Source organism: Grampus griseus, assembly GCF_964374135.1.
Source record: "Grampus griseus genome assembly, chromosome: 1".
NCBI classification, from domain to species: Eukaryota; Metazoa; Chordata; class Mammalia; order Artiodactyla; family Delphinidae; genus Grampus; species Grampus griseus.
Window position 1 is genome coordinate 146085122 of NC_139017.1, and position 21395 is coordinate 146106516.

Genomic DNA, 21395 nt, shown 5'->3' on the forward strand with positions numbered 1-21395 from the left:
AATGAAGATCCCATGTGCTGCAACTAAGACCCGGTGCAGCCAAATAAATAAATAAATATTTTTAAAAATCCAAACATGAAAAAACATAAAATCAAAAGTAAAATTCTCCTTCGCTGACTACCCTGCAGAAATAACCACTGTGAAGAGTTTCTTGTGTATCCTTTTTAAGCATTTTCTATGCATTTATACAAGCATATATGGCTGTCCTTTTTCCTTGATGCATCCAGTCTTTTTTTTAATTAATTAATTAATTAATTAATTTATATATATATATATTTTTTGCGGTACGCAGGCCTCCCACTGTTGTGGCCTCTCCCATTGCGGAGCACAGGCTCCGGACGTGCAGGCTCAGCGGCCACGGCTCACGGGCCTAGCCGCTCCGCGGCACGTGGGATCTTCCCGGACCGGGGCACGAACCCGTGTCCCCTGCATCAGCAGGCGGACTCTCAACCACTGCGCCACCAGGGAAGCCCTAATTAATTTATTTTTTATTTATTTATTTTTTTGGCTGCATTGGGTCTTCGTTGCTACACGCGGGCCCCCTCTAGCTGTGACGAGCAGGGACCACTCTTCATTGTGGTGCGTGGGCCTCTCAGTGCGGTTTCCTGTCTTGTTGCAGAGCATGGACTCTAGGCGCGTGGGCTTCAGTAGTTGTGGCACATGGGCTTAGTAGTTGTGGCTCACGGGCTCTAGAGCGCAGGCTCAGTAGTTGTGGCACACGGGCTTAGTTGCTCCACGGCATGTGGGATCTTCCTGGACCAGGGCTTGAACCCGTGTCCCCTGCTTTGGCAGGTGGGCTCCCAACCACCGCGCCACCAGGGAAGTCCTGATGCATCCAGTCTTGATGTATCCATTTCAATACATATAAATCTAGCATGTTATTTTTTTAAATTTAATTTATTTTTTTATACAGCAGGTTCTTATTAGTTATCTATTTTATGCATTAATATATGTCAATCCCAATCTCCCAATTCATCCCACCAACACCACCCCCAGCATGTTCTTTTTAACAGATATATAATATCCTGTTGTGTGGCTGTTTTATAGCTAATTTAACCAGCCTGCTGTTGAGTATGCAAATTGTACTTCACTTTAGCTATTTATAAAATGCCACAGTAAATATCCTCTCTGTAAATCTTTGTGCATGGGTGAAGTACATTTGTAGGCTAACTTCTTGGAAGTAGAATTGTTGGGGTAAAGGCTGTGTGTATTTTTAATTTTCATAAATTCTGCCTAATTGCCATTCAAAAAAGTTGTACCTAATTACACTCTCACTGATAACTTTGATAGTTTAGCTACATTTATTGAAAGAGTTGTCTACAGTTGCTTTCTCCACCTCTTCACCTCCTGCTTACAGCACAACTCACTCTAACTTGGCTTCTCTCCACCACTTCACTTTGAAAGGATCTAAGGAGAGGTTGACCGCTCTCTCCTTTCTGAAACACTCTTGCCCTGGCTTTTATAATACCGTACTTGCCTGGTCTTCCTCTGCCCACTTGTGAATGTTGGTGCTGCTTAGGGCTTCAGTTACCATCTGCATGCAGATGACCCCCACATTATTTCCTTCTTCCTAATCTTTATCCACCTGCTTATTTGCCATCTTGATGTGCACGCATGTCCCACAGGCACCTCAGAGTCAACATGCCCAACATCCTCCTCCTCTGGTGCTCCCTTCTCAGCAGCTGTTCCACTGCTGTCCAGTGGTCCTAGCCAGAAACCTGCAAGTCATTTTTGAACCTCACTGTCCCTCAACCTTCACCTCCAGTCAATCACCATGTCCCTGCCCATTCTATCTCCATAATGCCTCTCAAACTATCACATCTCTCATCATCTCCCCACACTACCCAAGTCCAGGTCCTCACTGTGTACCACCTGGACACTGCAATGACCTTCTAATTGCCTCCCTGGCTTTAGACTTACTACTCTCCAAACCAGTCTCCACCCTGTAGCCAGAGAGTGAGCTTTGAAAAATGCAGATCTGATTATGTTACAGTCCTGCTTAAAACCCTTCACTAAGTTCTGATTGCACTTAGGGTAAAGACAAATAAATCTCCCCTGGCTGATTAGGCCTTGGCAACCTAACTGTTGTCACCACTAACAATTGTTAGTCACCAACTGTTGTCACTACCAACCCCCTCCTTCATACTGTAATTAGTTTCTTGAATGTTTTATGCTCCTTCCCACTCAAGAGTTTTTGTCTTTGCTGTTCCTTCCTGCCTGGAATACTCTCTATTTCCCTCCTGCCTTGACCTGGCAAACACCTTCTCAATAAGTAGGTCTCAGCATAAATTTAACTTGTTTGAGGATGCCTTCCAAGACCCTGAGACTTATGCCCAGTGCCTAACACAAGGGTTGGTATGTGTTGAGAGCTCAATAAATATTTACTAATGAACAAGCGAAGGCCTCAAGGGCCAGGTGGGTGATTACCAGACTGCAGTTTTTCACATGACCTCTGGGTGTCACCCTTGGCCTCAACTTAACCAGGTCTTGGCTGGGAACCCAGAAGGAAGGGCAGATTTGATGCCCAGCCTGGCCCCATCCATCCAGCAAACTGGGAAAGGTTATGGGAAGCCCAGCTACTTCCTGGGTCTGACACGTTCTCCATCTGCTGTGGGTCAGCTGACTTGATAGGGTGACCGATCATACCAGTTTTCCCAAGACTGAACTGCCTGTGCTCCCAGGATGTGGAAATTTTAGTCGTAAATCTGGGACAATCCCAGGCAAATCAGGAGGATTGGTCACTGAACCGTGGACAGAGGGGTTGAAACCCCCACCAATGCACTAGACTAAGGTCTAGGCCCAGCAGGAGAGCTGGCTCCAACCCAGCCAAGCTCCTTGCAGCAACACCACTGGTGGGCTGACCCTGTAGCCTGGTGGTTGTAAGAATTTAGGGAGAGAAAGTATATATACTTTAAAGGAATATAAAGAGACCAACTTATGTCTGACAATGTCTACCATTTATTCAGTGCTGCTGGGCATAACATACTTACGCATATCTTTTCTAATCCTCACAGAAACCCTAAGAGTACAGAAGATTGTTTTCCTTTCAGAGATTAGAAAACTGAGACTCGAGACCAGACTCAAGTAACCAGACCAAGTCACGCAGCTGTTAAGTAACATGGTGAAATTCAAACCCTTATCTGTCCGAGTACAAAGCTTCAGCTATTTTCACTGAATCTTTAGCCTGGCCATTTCCTTCCTTCTCTAGTCACCATTTGAGAGCCCCAGGAGTGTGAGTAGGAGGCAAGAGGCAGGTGTGAGTGGAAAGGGTTGAGGAAGAGGGTCTGTGATCAGGGCCTGAGTGGGGGGTAGGGGATCCACATAGCATTGACAGCTTGCCTGTCCACATCAGAGAAGTCTCTGCTGTCTTGAACTAGGTGTGGGCATAGCCTGGGGACTTCAGGGAGGCCCCTTCACAGGCTGTCATCCTGACACCAGGCTGTATATTCATCAAGAAGCCAAGGCTATGTTTCCCAGAGTCCAGGATGAACCCAACCAGGCCTTATCTGATTGCAAATGGACATCTGGACAGGAGAGAGGCACAGGGGAGGGGCCATCAGGAGCTAGCCATAAACTCAAGAGATAAGTGAGGGGTGGGGGGATGGGTGGGGATGTGACAAGGGTCATGGTAAGTACAGTGCCTTGCCCAGAGTTTAGGCTCAGTGAGTGTTGCAATTAATGAGATAGCCAACTGCCCCTCTTTCCTAGAAATATCTGTAAGGCTGAGTTTTATTTTTGCCCAGATGGTTGTTTAGGAATTGAACTGCTTTTGAATACAAAACAAGAGTTGGTTGTGTAGAAGCATGAGCAGAGGCCTGACTTTGGTTGTGTGGAAGAATGGGCAGAGGCCTGACTAGGCTGTGCAGTGGTCAGAGCCCTGATGAACACTTATTGGTCTGGCAGCCAGATATCCACTCCACAGGAGGTGTGATAAGCCAGACTCTGGGATTCCTTTACATTAAAAGACAAAATGCAGGCATCCTTCAAGAATTTTAAGTTCTCCGGCAGGAAGGTGCTTTGGGCTGTGCTGTTTTACTTTATTTTATTGGTGATGTCCAAAGATTTTTAGGGTGCAAGATCTGTCCTGGATCATCTTGGCCTCAAACCTGCCAGCCCCTGGCACTGGTGTGGCCTGGCACCCCATGGCCAGGTTCTTCCCTGTGGCTCCACTCTGCCAGCCAAGCCATCAGATGGATGGTACTTGAGCAAGTCTTACCCAGAGCTGGGCCATGTCTCTGCTCTTCCCTAGCTGGCTTTCCAGCTTCCACTAGAGAACTGGGCCTTGTACATTCTAGGGAAGGCTGAGGATCTGGGCGTAAAGCAGGGGCAGAGAGAAGAGAAACCTTGCTTAAGCTGCCTTGTCCACAGGATTCCTCTTTCCTTCATTCTGAAAATACCTAGTTCTAACTGTGATGAAAGGGAAGAGGAATTTGTGAAAGTTACCAATACTGTACCATCACATTGATGTGGGACCTCTTGCCAGGAGCTCATGGAAGACAGTGACCTGGTGCAGTGGAAAGCACAAGACTTTAGGGTCAGTCAGAATTGGATTCTGTTACTTTCTTGCTGGGTAACCTTGGGAAAGTTACTCAACCTCTCTGAGTCTTGATTTCCTCAATTGATAAATAGGGATAATAATAATAATGATAATGTCTACATCATATGTTTGTTTTGAGGTCTAAATTTGCTGACCAATGTATATAAAAATATAATATTTATTGAGTGCTTATTATGTGGTAGGTCATGTTTAAGTGCTTTATAAGCATAATATGAACTCACATAACCCTATGAGTTGTGTACTTCCATTGTCCGTGCTTTATAGATACAAAACTGAGACTCAAAGAGCGTGAGTAACTTGCCCACACTGGTAAATAGCAGAGCCAGGATTTGGACCCAGGCAGTCAGGCTCCAGTTCACATGTACTTAACTACCAAGCCATGATGCCATATGGAGTAGGGCTGAATGAAGAATAGCTATTATGATCATAGTAATTTAGTATTAAATGCTTTTTATATCCATGGTGTTAAGTGTTAATTATTAGCATATTTGGATGCAACGTTTATCCCTTTTGTTCCTATTTCTTCCACAGCCATGGCAACAAAGGGCCTTGTGCTCACTACAGCAGAGCATCCTGTCTTTGTCCAACCCAGCCCAGAACATCAGTCTCTGCAAATAACAAAAGATGTGGCCACTCGGCCGCCTGTCGGTACCCCCACCAGAACACTGAGAAAGGTTGAGGCCTCTCCAACTGGAACTGAACTAGGAGAGCAGCAGACAGGTACTACATATCGGCTGACTGGGAGCAGGGCTTACAAAAGAGAGGTCATGCTTAATAAACCTGATTAATTTCTTTGAGTGGCAACAATGTAATCAGACAGGAGTGAAAGGAGGGATAGTAATTTATCCTAATTCCAAAGCACAGGAGTGCAGCTAAAACCAACACACAGATTTTATGGAGATGCTGCTGGGGCCTGGAGGGTTCTGGTGGCATTCAGCCTTGGGGACAGCCAGAGGGAAACTCAGTGAGTTGCTCACAGTGACCTAGTGAAGAGGAAACCCAGAGCAGGGACAGAGCACAACCTGCCTAAGCCATCTAACCTAGACACAAATCTGCCTGTTAATTCCCTTCCAGTGGCTTCCTGCCACCTATATATAATAATGTGGATGATAATAAAACAATGATGGCTGCATTTATTTGATATCTACTATGTGTACGGTACTATACAAAAAGGAAACTGAGGCAGAAAGCTTAAGAAACCTACCCAGTCACATACGTATTAACACACAGCTGGGCCTCCAACCCAGTCTGCTCTCAAATTCCAGTCCATTTGCAACTGTGTTTAATGATGCGTCTCTTCCATCAGACAGGAAGCCCCTCTGTAGCAGGAACTGATTCAACCTTTGCTCCTTTAGCCCTCAGTAGATGGAAATGCTGAAGCTCCTACGTCCTCTGTGCTTCTCTTTCTGAATACTCTTCCCTGGATGAGCTCATCCTTGCTTTTGGCTTCAGGTTCCACCTCCTGGAGGAAGACTTCTAGAGAAGAGAGTCTAGAAGACTCCCTAACCTCTGACGCACCCCAATCTGAGCCCATCGTATAAATTCCTTCCTTCTTGCCAGTAACTGGTTTAGGAATGGGGTTACACCCAGTGAGACTAAGAGGACACTTGCTGGGGGGCTTCTGGGAAAGGTTTTCTCACTCCTAGGAGAGAATCACTGGACGCGACATGCCCAGTGGCTCTCTTCCTGGGAATGTTGTCAAGTCTAGATATGTCCTGGACCTACTGAAGCTGGTGTGCTCCCAAGCTGAGAATGGAGCCAACAGAGGGATGGCAGAGTGGAGAGCTGGAAGGAGTCTTTGTCCTTGAGGGCATGAGTGCCCCGCCATCCCTGGAGGCCACCCTAATGCTGAACAAGGGAAATTAAATATTGTCACTGCTGAAGCTATTGAGAGTGGGCTTTCTGATATTTTGTGGTAGAAAGCATCCTTACTAATATAACCAGGGCAGCATTACGACTTTTGTGGGCCCCTTCCTACAGAACAATTTCTTTCTTTTTTTTTTTTTGCGGTATGCAGGCCTCTCACTGTTGTGGCCTCTCCTGTTGCGGAGCACAGGCTCCAGACGCACAGGCTCAGCGGCCATGGCTCACAGGCCCAGCCGCTCCGCGGCATGTGGGATCTTCCCGGACCGGGGCACAAACCCATGTCCCCTGCATCGGCAGGCGGACTCTCAACCACTGCGCCACCAGGGAAGCCCAAACAATTTCTTTTTTATGTTTTATGACTGCATTGGTGTAAAGATGAATATATTAATATTATCTATTAAAACATCTTTATTAAAACTTTTTTCTGGGACTTCCCTGGTGGCGCAGTGGTTGGCAATCTGCTTGCCAATGCAGGGGACACGGGTTCAAGCCCTGGTCTAGGAAGATCCCACATGCCGCGAAGCAACTAAGCCCATGTGCCACTACTACTGAGCCAGTGCTCTAGAGCCCGCGAGCCACAACTACTGAGCCCACATGCCACAACTACTGAAGCCCACGCACCTAGAGCCCGTGCTCTGCAACAAGGGCAGCCGCCGCAGTGAGAAGCCTGCACACCACAACGAAGAGTAGCCCCCGCTTGCTGCAACTAGAGAAAGCCTGCGCGCAGCAACGAAGACCCAAGGCAGCCAAAAAAAAAAAAAAAGAAATAGAAGTGTCTTTAAAAAAATAAAATAAAATAAACTTTTTTTCTGATTTAAAGGAGATTAAAGCTTTTTTTTTTTTGACGAGCCCTAAGAGTATTGGGGCACTAATAGGCCTACCCATGCCTAGTAGATAGACTGGTCCTGGATACGACTCCCAAATAGTCATGTCCAGGCCATACCTCCCTTTTGACCTTCAAACCTGCATACCCCACTGCTTATTGGATAGTTCCACTTGAGTGTCTTACCTCAAATTCAGCATACCTAAGGCTGAACACACAGTTTCTCCCACACCTTTTCTTTGTCCAGTGTTCCCTGTCTGAATGAACTATGTACTGACCAGCTAGTTGTACCAGCCAGAAACGTGGGACCTCAACTTCTGCCTCACCCTGTGTCCAATCTATCACCAAATGCTGTCACTTTCCCTCTTAAAGAGCTCTTAAAAGCATTTATTTATTTCCCTCTCCATTCCTTTTTTTTTCTTTTATTTATTTGACCGTGCCATGTGGCATGCAGGATCTTAGATCCCCAACAGGGAATTGAACCCGTGCCCCCTGCAGTGGAAGCAGAGTCCTAACCACTGGACCACCAGGGAAGTCCCTCCATCTACACTCCTACCTCCACTGCTATTGTCCTAATCCATGTTACCTGGATTACTGCCATGGACCCTAATGCTCTCCCTACACTCTCCCTGTAATCTTTTATCTACACTGTCCTCAGAAGGAGTTTTTTCAAACTGCAAACCTGATTCCGTCATCTCCCTGGTTAAAACCTGATGGCTTCCTGTTGCTCTTATGACATAGACCCAAACCTTCAGCGAGGCCTCCAAGGCCCTGCCTAGCATAGCCCCTGCCTCATCTTACCCTTCTCTCCTCTTACTCTGGGCTTCAGCCACATGATCTTCCCTTAGCACCTCAAACGCAAAGGCTCCATCCTGCCATTGGATCTTTGCACATGCTGTTCTTCCATTTTCTAGTCCTCTCTCAGCTCAAATGTGCTTTCTCAAGGAGGCCTTCCCTGACTCCTAGGAAGGTCAAGTGTCACTATGTGGTATTGGGCAAGTTTCTTAATTGCTTGGTGCCTCTGTTTTCTCATCTGTAAAATGAAGATGATAGTAATGCCTAACTCAGGTTTGTTGTGAGGATTAAGTAAAATGCTGTATGGGAACCACCCTGAGGTCGGACTGGTGCAGTGCTCTGCTTGGACAATTGTCCTGCCCTCTGGCTAGCTTTCTAGATGAGGACAGTAGTGGAGAGACCCCGCCCCCACCTCCACTAACTCTAGTTCGTGATATTGGGGTGAGACAGACCCTAAAATGTTAGGGCTTCAAGAAAGAGCATCTACACAAGGGCACTCAAAGATTTCTGAGTGTCTTGAATGAGACCAAGGAGCTAGTTGTGCCAGGAGGTCATTGACAATGCCTGAGGTTAGGGTGGGGTGCTCAGAGAGAGGGAGACATCAAGGGAACCCTCAAAGGTCAAGGAGAGAGGAAAGGTCCGTGGGAGCACACCACAGTTTTGTCAGATCTCTGAGTGGCCCAGAGCCCTGAGAATGAAGGACATTGGTTACCATGGGGTCTCTATGTTGGGTAAACCTAGGCTCCCATCCCACCCTGTCACTTGTGGGCTGGAAGATGGGGAAATCATTTCACTTCTCCTTGCCTCAGTTTCCTTATCTATAAAATGGAGCTAATAATTTATTTTTTAGATTGATAGAAGGATTAAATGGGACTGTATTAACTTGCTTGGGCTGACATAACAAAGAGCACAAACTGGGTGGCTTTTTATTGTTTTGCGGTACGCGGGCCTCTCACTGTTGTGGCCTCTCCCGTTGCGGAGCAGAGGCTCTGGACGCGCAGGCTCAGCGGCCATGTCTCATGGGCCCAGCCACTCCGCGGCACGCAGGATCCTCCCGGACCGGGGCACGAACCCGTGTCCCCTGCATCGGCAGGTGGACTCTCAACCACTGCGCCACCAGGGAAGCCCTAAACTGGGTGGCTTAAACAACAAATTTGTTTTCTCATAATTCTGGAGGCTGGAAGTCTGAGATCAAATTTTCTGTAGGATTGATTGCTTTTAAGGGCTCTCTCCTTGGCTTATTGATGGCCATCTTCCTCCTATGTCTTCACATGGCCTTTCCTCAGTGTGTGTCTCTGTCCTAATCTCTTCTTATAAGGACGCCAGTTATATTGGATTAGGGCTCACCCATATGACCTCATTTTAGCTTAACTACCTCTTTAAAGACCCTATCTCCAAATACAGTCTCATTTCAAGGTACTGGGCATAAGGACTTCAGCATGGAAATTTTGGGGGCACACAACTTAGCCCATAACAGCGATGTAGACATAGGTTAAGTAACCAGCACGCAGCAAGGGCTCAGTAATGCTAACTCTTTTTTCTCTGTCATGGTAAAAGCAGACAATGGCAATGCACTCAGCCCCAGAACTCCACAGATAAATGTGGCGTTAAGCCATTTGGTGCCTATGACTTTCCCAAACACTGGAGGCAAGGACTTTGCTCTTCCTCTCTCCTCCTTGGGCTGGGAATTTTGATAAATCACATCGTGTCCAAAAGCAATTGGGAACTCTGGAGTTATTTTTAGTATATTGACTTAGCTAAAAAAATCTAAAACATTACACTGCCAATCACCAAAGCAATTCTACTCTGACAGTATCTGCTTGCAGCCTTTGCTAAAATGAACCTATAATTGATTTGAGTAAGGTAGCCCAAACTCAACCCACTAACTAATCAGTGTTTATTTACCAAGTGTGAGTTTTTGTGCCAGATGCTGTGGAAGACACAAAGAAATCCAGGACACAGTCCCTGCCTCAGGACCTAGAGGCTTTGATTGGGATGTTAGCTCCTGTCTGGAAAAGAGAATAGAAAGCAGCCTTTGATGTGAGTGAAATGAAGGATCAGATAGAGTTTGATGTGCCTGTGGGACATCCAAGTGGAGCTGCCCAGGGGCCGGTTGGATGGACACCTGTGGAGCTCCAGAGGCTGGTCTGGTGATATAGGTGTGGGAGTCACTATAATAGAGATGAAGCCACGGGGAAGGGTGGTAGCTTTGAGGGATGGTATGGTACGTGTGGAGAGAAGAGGGCCAAAACTAAGTCCCACTTTCATGGGAGAGAAATCTGACTGGCCCAGCTTGAGTCCAGTCAGCTGGGGTTAAGGGGTTAAGAGTCAAGTCAGATAAACATGGCTTCCAGGGCCCCAGGGCTCCAGCTGTGTAGGTGGATTGGGGAAAGGCGATTCTCAGGGAAGGCAGTTGGTGAGCTGAGTTGGCATCAAAAAGATGGTTACCAGAGAGAGCACGCACTGATGGAGTTGGCACTCACATTTAGTAAACACTCAACAAACATATGCAGAATCAGTGAGTATATTAGCAAATCAATGAATTAATGAAGGGATGAGTAATCCTGCCACAGACTTTTTGGTAACACTATTTTTTCTTTTTTTTTGGCCGTGCCACGTGGCCTGCAGGATCTTAGTTCCCTGACCAAGGATTGAACCTGGGCCCCTGGCAGTGAAACTGCCGAGTCCTAACCACTGGACCACCAGGGAACTCCCAATAACACTATTTTTTTTTTTTTTGCGGTACGCGGGCCTCTCACTGCTGTGGCCTCTCCCGTTGCAGAGCACAGGCTCCGGACGCACAGGCCCAGCGGCCGCGGCTCAGGGGCCCAGCCGCTCCGCGGCACGTGGGATCTTCCCGGACCGGGGCACGAACCCGCGTCCCCTGCATCGGCAGGCGGACTCTCAACCACTGCGCCACCAGGGAAGCCCCCCAGTAACACTATTTTTTAAAACTGATTTGCAGTTCACACACTGTAAAATTTTCAGGAATTCCCTGGCGGTCCAGTGGTTAGGACTCAGCCCTTTCACTGCTGGAGGCCCGGGTTTGATCCCTGGTCGGCGAACTAAGCCATGTGGTGTGGCCCCCCAAAAAATTAATTTTAAATGGTACAGTTCAGTGGTTTTTAGTATTACCACATATATTTGATTTCGTGCTTCCTTCCATGAGACACAGATTTGAGTAGAGTCCTCTGTGGACATAGAGTACCAGTATGACTTCATGTTTAGTTTCCCTTACACAGAAGGCAGTTTGAGGAAAGGAACCCCCTTCCCTTTGGAGGATGCCCAAGGACAGGAGCTGGAGAAGGCCCAATGTGGGAAAGCTACAGAAGGGCAGTGAGGAGTCCCGAAGTTGCACACAGCATCATTGCACAGTGTCACTGCCCCCAACCCATCTGTGAGGCTGCAGCAGGCAGGATGTGCAACCAGATGGCCCTGGACAAGGAAATACCCATGGACAGCAAGACCTTCCTCAACAGTGGAGGCTGGGACATTCAGAGAGCATGGACGGGCTTGGAAAGAGTTCGTATTTATTCCTTTATCCCCTCCGTTGGAAGAGTAATGGACCCTCAAAGATATTCACATCCTAATCTCTGGAACCTGTGACTGTGTTCTGTTATATAACAAAGGGGAATCAAGGTTGTTAATTAGCTGATTGATTATCCTGGTGGGTCCAGTGTAATCACAAGGGTCTTTAAAAGTGGAAGATGGAGGCCAAAGAGGAATCAGAGTCAGAGAGGGAGGTGTGACAATAGAAGCAGAAGCTGAAGTGATTCTGTGTGAGAAGTGATTCAACCATTGCTGGCTTTGAAGATAGGAAGGAGCCACATGTCAAGGAATGGGGCTGCCTCTGGCAGATGGAAAAGGCAAGGAAATGGATTCTCCCCATTTCCACAGTCCTGCCAATCAGTCAGTTGATTTTAACCCTGTGAGACCCTTGTCAAACTTCTGATCTCCGGAACGGTAAGATAACAAATTTGTGTTGCTTTAAGCTACTAATTTTGTGGTAATTTGTTACAGCAGGAATAGGAAACTAACACACCCTCCTAGATAACTAAAAGGGACAACAGCAAGATTCACTTTTAGATCTTCGTTTCTTTTTATTCCTTTTGAGTAGTCTCTATTTTCTCTAAGATCTGCTCTTTTGTCCTCCTGGTCCCCATTTTCCACTCTAGGCAGAGGACCTTTTGGGATGTTGCTGAGTCCTTGATCCCAAGAACATGCCTGCCCAAATCCATTTGTCCTTCCAAGGCCTGTCCCCAAATGCCACCTTCTGCTTGAAGCCCTCATCATTTTCCCCAATGAATACGATTTCTCCCTCTCAATCTCTGCACCACACCCCTCGCTGTGACACCTCTACATTCATGACTCGACTCTTCTAGGAGTCTACAATTATTTTTCCTTTGCTATTTTAAAATGCCAGGGACTTCCCTGGCAGTTCAGTGGTTGAGACTCCACGCTTCCACTGCAGGGCGGTGTGAATTTGATTCTTGGTTGGAGAACTAGGATTCTGCATGCCGCATGGTGCGGCCAAAAAAATAAAAATAAAGCCAGCCTTTGTAATCAGGGGCAGTCATGTATGGATGTCCCTCATTACCTGTGGGGGATTGGTTCCAGGACACCCCCCCTCCCCTGTGTGTACCAAAATCCATGGATGCTTAAGTCCCTTATATAAAATGGCAGAGTACAGTCAGCCCTCCAATTCCACGGATGTGGAACCCGTGGCTTTTGGGGGGCTGACTGTACTTGGTCCTCAGTTTGGAGAGAGAGCTCAGCACAAGATAAAGAACAGAGATACGTTTCTTTAGGACTCTAATTTAGCTGTTTCTTGCCCCTGCCAGCAGATGAAGTCAACCACCATGAAAAGACAACAATTAATCCCATGCTGAAGGCCAACTAGTAGCTGATTCACTCACTGTGTTGGCTATCTCTTGTGCTCGCCTCATATCCTCTTGGTCCTGTTTTTTTTTTTTTTTTGCAGTACGTGGGCCTCTCACTGTTGTGACCTCTCCCGTTGCGGAGCACAGGCTCCGGACGCGCAGGCTCAGTGGCCATGGCTTACGGGCCCAGCCACTCCGTGGCATGTGGGATCTTCCCGGACTGGGGCACGAACCCGTGTCCCCTGCATCAGCAGGCGGACTCTCAACAACTGCGCCACCAGGGAAGCCCCTCTTGGTCCTGTTATGACACCATCATTGCTGGGGAAGCAGCTTCACACATGTGTCATGTAACAGCACCTCACCTAAGCTCCTCCAGGCATCTCTCTTTCCTTCTCAGGCTTCTGTAGGAACCACCTGGCACTCACACTGGTGCTTCTGGAAGTGTGAGGGTACTAACAACTCATGAGAAAACCCTTGACCCAACAGGATAGGAGTTGAAGGATAAATTCTCCCCTCCTCTGGCCTATGGGCAGACAATTTTGAGGTGGTTTTCACAGTTCTTCAGAAGGTTCCAGCATGATCAAGCCCCAGTTTCCACAGCTGTGATCAACTCAAGTATGGACCCTTGAATTAGCTTTCCCTTCTTTGTTTCCCTATCCCTAGTCACCCCCTTTGGTCCCTGGGATTACTTCCTGCAGTGAACTACTTGCCCCTGAACAGTAATCTCAGGCTGTACCTTCTGGGGGAATCCAGCCTAAGGTATCCACCTTGTGGCTAGAGTCATAGCTGTACCACATGACTGGACTGACCAATAGGTGAACAGCCCAAAGCCATTTTGAGTGTCAGCCTTGTAGGTCTGACCCAGATACAGAGTCTGTAGGAATCACTTATCTTCATATATCACTTCATCTAGATGCAGCAGCCTCTGAGGTCCCTTTTTTAAACACATTTTAAGGACCAAGTAAGCCATCAACAATTTCAACAAAGGCAGAAAGAGCCCCAGGCTATTCCTTACTATTTTGGAATCTTCTGTGTTTTATTGCATGTATCAGGTACTCAATCTAAGTAAACTGAAATACCATACCTATTACACAGTTCCCTTCACGTGTTTCCAGAGAAACGTGTTTCTATTCCTGCCTAACACAAACAGTATGGTGAAATAATAATAATACTTTTGAGTATTTATTATGTTCCAGAACGAAGTGCTTTATGAACATTATCATAGTTATTGTTAACAACCTCCCCTTGTAATAGATACTATTATTAACGCCATTTACGGATGTGAAAATGGAGGCTCTGAGAGGTTAAGTAATTGCCTAAAGTTGTACAGCAAGTAAGTAGTAGAGCCAGGATTCAAATTCAGCATTCTGACCCCAGAGCGCAATGACAATGATCTACTGTCATGAAAAGAAAGACTACTGGAATAGATCAATGGAATAGAATTGAGAGCCCCCCAAAAACTCATACACCTGTGGTCAATTGATTTTTGACAAGGATGCCAAGAGTATTCAGTGGGGAAAAAATAGTTTTTTCAGTAAATGATGCTGGGGCAATTGAACGTCAACAGCAAAAGAATAAACTGGACCCCTAACTCTCACCATATAAAAAATTAACTCGGGCTTCCCTGGTGGCGCAGTGGTTGAGAGTCCGCCTGCCGATGCAGGGGACACGGGTTCGTGCCCCGGTCTGGGAAGATCCCACATGCCGCGGAGCGGCTGGGCCCGTGAGCCATGGCCGCTGAGCCTGTGCGTCCGGAGCCTGTGTGCCGCAACGGGAGAGACCACAACAGTGAGAGGCCCGTGTATCGCCAAAAAAAAAAAAATAACTCAAAATGGATCAAAAACCTAAATGTAAAACTCTTAGAAGAAAATATAGTATAAATATTCTTGATGTTGGATGAGGCAATGGTTTATTGGATATGACACCAAAAGCTCAAGCAACAAAAGGGCAGAAAAAACCAGATAAATTGGACTTCATCAAAATTAAAAATTTTTGTGATTAAAATTACATTCCCAAGAAAGTGAAAAGACAGCCACAAAATGGAGAAAATATTTGCAAATAATATATCTGATGAATCTAATGTCCAGAATAAATAAAGAACTCATAACTCAAGAACAAAAAGACAAATAACCCAATTTTTTAAATGGGCAAAAGATTTTTTTCTGTGTGGAAGAAATCTAAATATATTCATAGGGCTTAAAATTTTTTTAATTTATTTTTTAGTGTGATGCACTTTATTTCCTAGACTATTCAAATTTATTGGGGTTTGGGTCAGTTTTACATTATTATTTTTTATTATTTATTTATTTTTATTTGGCTGCACTGTGTGGCTTGTGGGATCATAGTTCCCTGACCAAGGATTGAACCTGGGCCCATCCAAGCCCTAACCACTGGACCGCCAGGGAATTCCCATTACATTATTATTTTTTTATTGAAGTATAAGTATAGTTGATTTACAATATTATATTAGTAACGGGCAAAGGATTTGAATAGACATTTCTCCAAAGCAGCTCAGTATCATTAGTCATTAGGGAAATGCAAATCAAAATCACAGTGGGTTACCACTTTACATCTCCTAGGATGGCTATAATAGTTTTTAAAATGGAAAATAGCAAGTGTTGATGAGGGTATGGAAAAAATTGGAACCTTCATACATTGGTGGTGAGAATATAAAATGGTGCAGCTGCTGTGGAAGACAGCAGTGTTGTAATAATAATAATTGCTATCATTTTTTGACCACTCTCCATGTGCCAGGCACTGGGCTGATTGCTTTAAATGCTTCATCTCTTTAAACCCTCAAAAAAGCCAATGACGTTCAGTATAGGAAACAGAAACCATTCAAATGGAACAAAAAGGAACTTAATGTGGGGAATTAGATGCTTACAAAAGAGCACCTGTAGGATGAGAAAAATCTAGGATAAGCCTCAAGGAATGATCCTCAGAATACTGAAGAAGTGACTTGCCACGGAAGTTACTCTGTCACAGTAAGGTAGGTGGGGAATCAGAAGGCTGTCACTGGAATCATTGAGTTTGAGAACACATAATTGTAGATGTATTCTGAGGACCAGGAAGCTGCTGTAGCTGTTGCCACAATGGCTGTTTAACTCATCAAGCTGATGACTGGACATTGGAACAAGTAGTCCAGTTATCACCTTTGCTGCTACTATTTTTTGACCCCCACTATGCAGACTGGAACTGGAATAGTGCTGTGGTAAAACTCCATGTTACCATAACCTTGAAAACAGCCAGAAGCCTAAGTTGACTTCCATTTTATGTAAGTGCGTTAATTAATGGAACCTAATTCTCATCCAGAACCCTAGCTGCAAGGACATTTGGGAAACATAGTTATCTCTGTGGTACAGAAGGCATGCTAGAGGGAGACAAAAATGGATTATGAGTGAAATTGACTAAATCCTGATGTATCTGCTCTTCAGGTGAAAAAATGAAAGGCTTATAAGCATCAACTACTTTGTCCAAGGTCATGCAGTCAGTCGGTGGCAGGGTTGGGATTTGAATCCAGATCTGTTTTCCCAAGACCCATATACCTTAGAAGACTATCTCTGCTGGGTTTCTGTTTGTGAGTGGGGAGTGGGAGCACTGAGACCATGGTGAATAGACACTTTCCCAGCATCCTGACTGAGCATAAACCATTGTAATAGGCACGCAGTTATCATGTGTACCCTAGAGCACATCAGAGGTGACATGTATGACGCTCTCTAGAGAGAAGGGCTCAATTTGTAAAGGATATTGAAGAAACTGTGCAAAATAATTTTTTTTCTTTTCTCATTCAAAAGACAGCAGGCTTTGTGCTTTGATGCTTTGGGAGAGGTTTGGGACAAACCTTCCTGGCTTCTCTTTCCATTGAGAGAATAAGGCTGGAGGAAAGAGACGTGTCCCCCAAACTAAAAAGAGATTCTGTTGGTGTGGAGAAAGGAGAGGCCTGTGTTTTCCCCAAGTAAAAGGGCCTCTACCCTCCCCTCCAGAGGTGGCAGGACTCTGAGGGCGTGACTGTGTGGTCATCCCAAGACTACGGGCCTAGGCATAGTCCTATACCCCAAGCAGGGCAGGAAGCAGCCGAGTGGCAGATCTGAGAGGGTTTGTGAGCTGTGCCTTCACAGAGACAAGCCATATGGGCAAGGGACTGATCACTGATGACCAGAGGGGACTTCTGGACACTTTGGCCCTGGAATCTTCATGTAACCCCACAAAGGTTACACAGGTTAAGTTTCCTACATGCCCATTAGGAAGTTGCTTTATAGAAAATAAAGAAATGTGACATCTCTTTGAGGAGATAGAGACTTACCAGTACAAAAAGGCTTTATACAGATCTTACTCTTTTCCTCAGACTTCACTACAATCCCAACCCCCCCCAACAACTCAGCAAAAGGAAGATTTATATGTAACTATTTAGTAGTATTGGATCATTGCTGTTGCTTTCAAGTACTGTATGTCTCTGAAATAAAAGAATAAAAATATGCATATAATTGAAAAACAGAATGCTCTCTATCCATTTGTATAAGAGAAGGAATAATTTCATTACTTTTTTGTTTATGGGTACCGTTTTGTTACTTTTCTTTCATTTTTAAAAAATGGGGATGAAATTCATGTAACGTACAATTAACCATTTTGAAGTGTCCCTTTCGGTGTCATTTAGTGCATTCACAATGTTGTAGACAACCACCTCTCTCTAGTTTCAAACTTTTTTATCACTCCAGAAGACACCCATTGAGCAATCCCTCCCCATTCCTCCTCTCTTCCAGCGCCTGGCAACTACTAATTTGCTTTAATGTCTTTATAGATTTCCCATTCTGGATATTTCATATAAAATGAACCATGCAGTGTGTGCTAGTTTCTGTCTGGCTTATTTCATTTTGTATGCTTTTGAGGTTCATCCAAGTTGTAGCGTGTATCAGTGCTTCATTTGTTTTTATGGATAAATTATATTCCATGGTATGGATATACCACAATTCTAAAAATCCATTCATTCACCTTTTTGGCTATTGTGAATAGTGCTGCTGTGAACCTTCGTGGACAATTGTCTGTTGAAGTACTTGTTTACTTTTTCTTTTTTAATGTATTTTTTTTAAAGTCTTTACTGAATTTACCACAACACTGCTTCTGTTCCATGCTTTTTGGTTTTCTGGCCGTGAGGCATTCTGGTATAAAAACATTTCCAAACTGGAAGTTTTTCTGAGAAAGAGACAAAAAGCTCCAGTCCAGACAAGACATTTGCAAACACTGACATATGAAATATATAGTTCCAGTTTACATTCAGATGGCCACCCACCTCATGTACTAGTGCTGGCTACACACATTAAAAATCTTTCATGGCTATGGACATGGTGTTCTTGCTCTTCCTAGCATTCTCTGCCCAGAAGTCTCCTCTGCTCCCTTACATCAGCATCATTAAAAAGAATTGCCCATTAACATCCTCAGGTGAATAATTGTTGCAAAAAATCGTTAGTGGCATTAACTTTAGAAAGATTGTCAAAAGTGCAGTAGGTGTAGTTCTTGACTTACTTACAACCTGTACTTTTGTACATTACACTTTGATACCTCTAAATAAAGCATTTTGAATGTTTGCACATTTGCTGGTAAGTGAACGCTTTGATCCATCACGCAACGCCAAGCAACAGTTTGGTCTTTCCATTTTTGCTGGTGCAGTAATATTTGTCCAACTTTGAATTTTTTATGTATTTTACTGGTATTTTATATAAATAGGTGGAAAATTGAAAAATGAAATTGCTGATAGTGGCGATAAAATATAAACATATTGCAATTGAGGTAAAATAGTTACCATTCAGTTAAGCTGGAAGTGCTGACTTTATTCTCATTTGGATGAGAATGTAACTCAGTTCATTTTGTGTTGATTTGGATGGAAAAATAATTAAAGAATAGGTAAAAAAATGCTGGAAATATATCATCAGATATGTAATTTGAGATTTTATATATATTTATACACATATATATTTGCACATTAAGAATAGATGTCTTTCTCTTCCTTGATAAATAGAAAGTTAAATTTTCACACATTTGATTTTTATACAAGATTTTATGAACAAATCATGTATGAAAGTAGATTATTTACTGCTTACACTTTTTCCTGGGACACCACTGATCAAAACAGGCAAGGAACCTTGAGGGGAAAGTGGGAATTTTTCAGATCCTAAAGGCACAATAATAATAATAGTAGTAGTAGTAGAGTAGTAACTCCTGTTTAAGCACTTGCTGTGTTTCAGGCTCTATGCTTGCTGTGTCACAAGTCTAAAATCATTTCATTCTTACAATCCTTAGTTGAAATCCTTAGTTATTATGTAGCCTCCCATTTTACAAAGTAGCATCCTAGAGTTCATAAAATTGAAATGACTTGTCCAAAGTCACAGCCAGTATGTAGAGGGGTTTATTGAAATCTGTGTGAGAAAAAAAAAACGACATAAGTCTCTGTGTCTTGTACGGATAGATGAAACATTTTCAGGAACAAGAAATAACAAGCTTTGTTATAACACCTCAAAATAATTTTAATAAAAGTATTGAAAAGGGAAACAACAGAACACCCAATATATTATGAGTTAATGATAGGACATTTTGCAGAAGATTGGGGCCAATGAAACATTTGCTTTGCTAACCTGCAATGTATATAGGAATGCTATAGGTAAATAGAACCAACAACACAATAAGTGATTATCAAAATATTACTGTTATGTTGCATAGTTATCTGTCTCTACCTTAAGAGTGAATCTGACGCAACATTGTAAAACAACTGTACCCCAATTTAAAAAAAAAGACTGAGTCTGAATGAATGTTTGCATTCCTTTTTTCTAAATTGGCCTCTTACTTACAATGTGAAAGCAGCCCTTTTCCAAACTTATCTGGAGAAGAATTTGTAAGAAATGGGAGAACTGTGTTATTAGCTAATAGCCACTGTTGCAGCTATTCCACTTGCAGAGGCAGAAATGCAAACCCCAAATGTTGACCATATGACAACATGCCAGAAAGATTTTGAAAGTGGTGTACAGACCACAGGGAGGCAGCTGGGTTTCTGACGAGCAGCATACTCCATCAAAAGCCATTTCCATTCCTTCTGGAAATACATCAATTAAAGGAGCAAAGGAACATGAGGGAGGAAAGAGCAGCATGTTCCAGTCTTGGCTAAACTTCTACTTGGAGGAGCCAATGCAAATTCTAGAAATAACAGCAGCAGAAGCAGAAACTGATGGCAGTAGTAACTCAGAATATGAGATCCATTTGATTAAGTCTGAGTCAATCTTGCTCTATTTTTCTTGAAGATCTTTTCTAGAAACGAATGCTGTTTGTATTTGACAGTTGAGAAGACATAATGAATGTATTTATTCAGTCAGTAAACATGTACCAAGTGATGGGGATGGTGATGCTTGAGTGAGACTTGAAGCTGGGTAGGATGTGTGGGCCATGAAGGGGGTTGGGAGGAGTGTGGAGGCTGTTCCAGGCAGAGGGAACAGTATATGCTGAGGCACAGAGGCAGATGTTGACGTTAAAGGAATGATTTTCTCTCTGGAGTGGGAAGAAATTGATCTTCAGAAAAAAAAATCATGGCTCATTTTCACTTTCAGGAGATAGATAGCATTTTATGGCACAGATAGGTGGTTCTTTTGGTTGAGGAAAACAATGTGTGATTCTCAGGGGAGGGAAGAGGAATGGTCAGGGAGAGAGGAGGGCAGAAGAGATGAGATGAAGATGGAAAAGTTGTTCTGCCAGAGAAAGTAAGAAGTGAGGGGAATTTGGAGTTTGGGGGCAGCCTGGGGAAATTGGCCTGGACAACTTGGAGAGACTGGAACAGTAAGAAGAAATTAAAAGATGGCAAGGCCAGGTCCAAGAAAGATACTTGAGCAAAATAAAGAAGTCCTTGTGAACTGGAGAACAGGACAATCAGTGATAAGGAGAACACGAGTTCTTCCCAAGGAATATACAGAACACTGCCACAGACGTCTACATTCTGTGGGGCAGTGGCTTGAGTAATCTTTATTTGGATATTAAAGAGTAACCCCAGCAGGCAGGAGGACTCAGCATGGTTGCCAAGTGACATCGTATTCTTATATTTGTAAATTTTGCTGGCTTTTTCTGACTGGCAAACAATACTTTGTTCTTAAAGTTCTGCAGTTTGTGGGCTCCATTTTTTTATATTTAAAAATAATTTAGGGCTTCCCTGGTGGCGCAGTGGTTGAGAGTCCGCCTGCCGATGCAGGGGACACGGGTTCGTGCCCCGGTCCGGGAAGATCCCACATGCCGCGGAGCGGCTGGGCCCGTGAGCCATGGCCGCTGAGCCTGCGCGTCCGGACCCTGTGCTCCGCAACGGGAGAGGCCGCAATAGTGAGAGGCCTGCGTAGTGCAAAAAAAAAAAAAAAAAAGGAAAAAAAATAATTTAAATTAGTGAATTTGTAATTTATGTTCTGAATTTAAAATGTTTTAAAACATAATATGTAAAATAAAATAATCT

The 21395-nt window shown here is 44.3% G+C and overlaps 1 long non-coding RNA gene across 1 annotated transcript in view; it reads left to right on the plus strand.

Annotated features, from left to right (window-relative positions):
- Positions 1–21395, plus strand: part of LOC309835146 — a 38132-nt gene that overhangs the window by 3582 nt on the left and 13155 nt on the right. Inside the window, exon 2 of the long non-coding RNA XR_014297951.1 lies at positions 5090–5278. This is a non-coding gene — a long non-coding RNA (uncharacterized lncRNA). The remainder of the gene's footprint in view (positions 1–5089; positions 5279–21395) is intronic.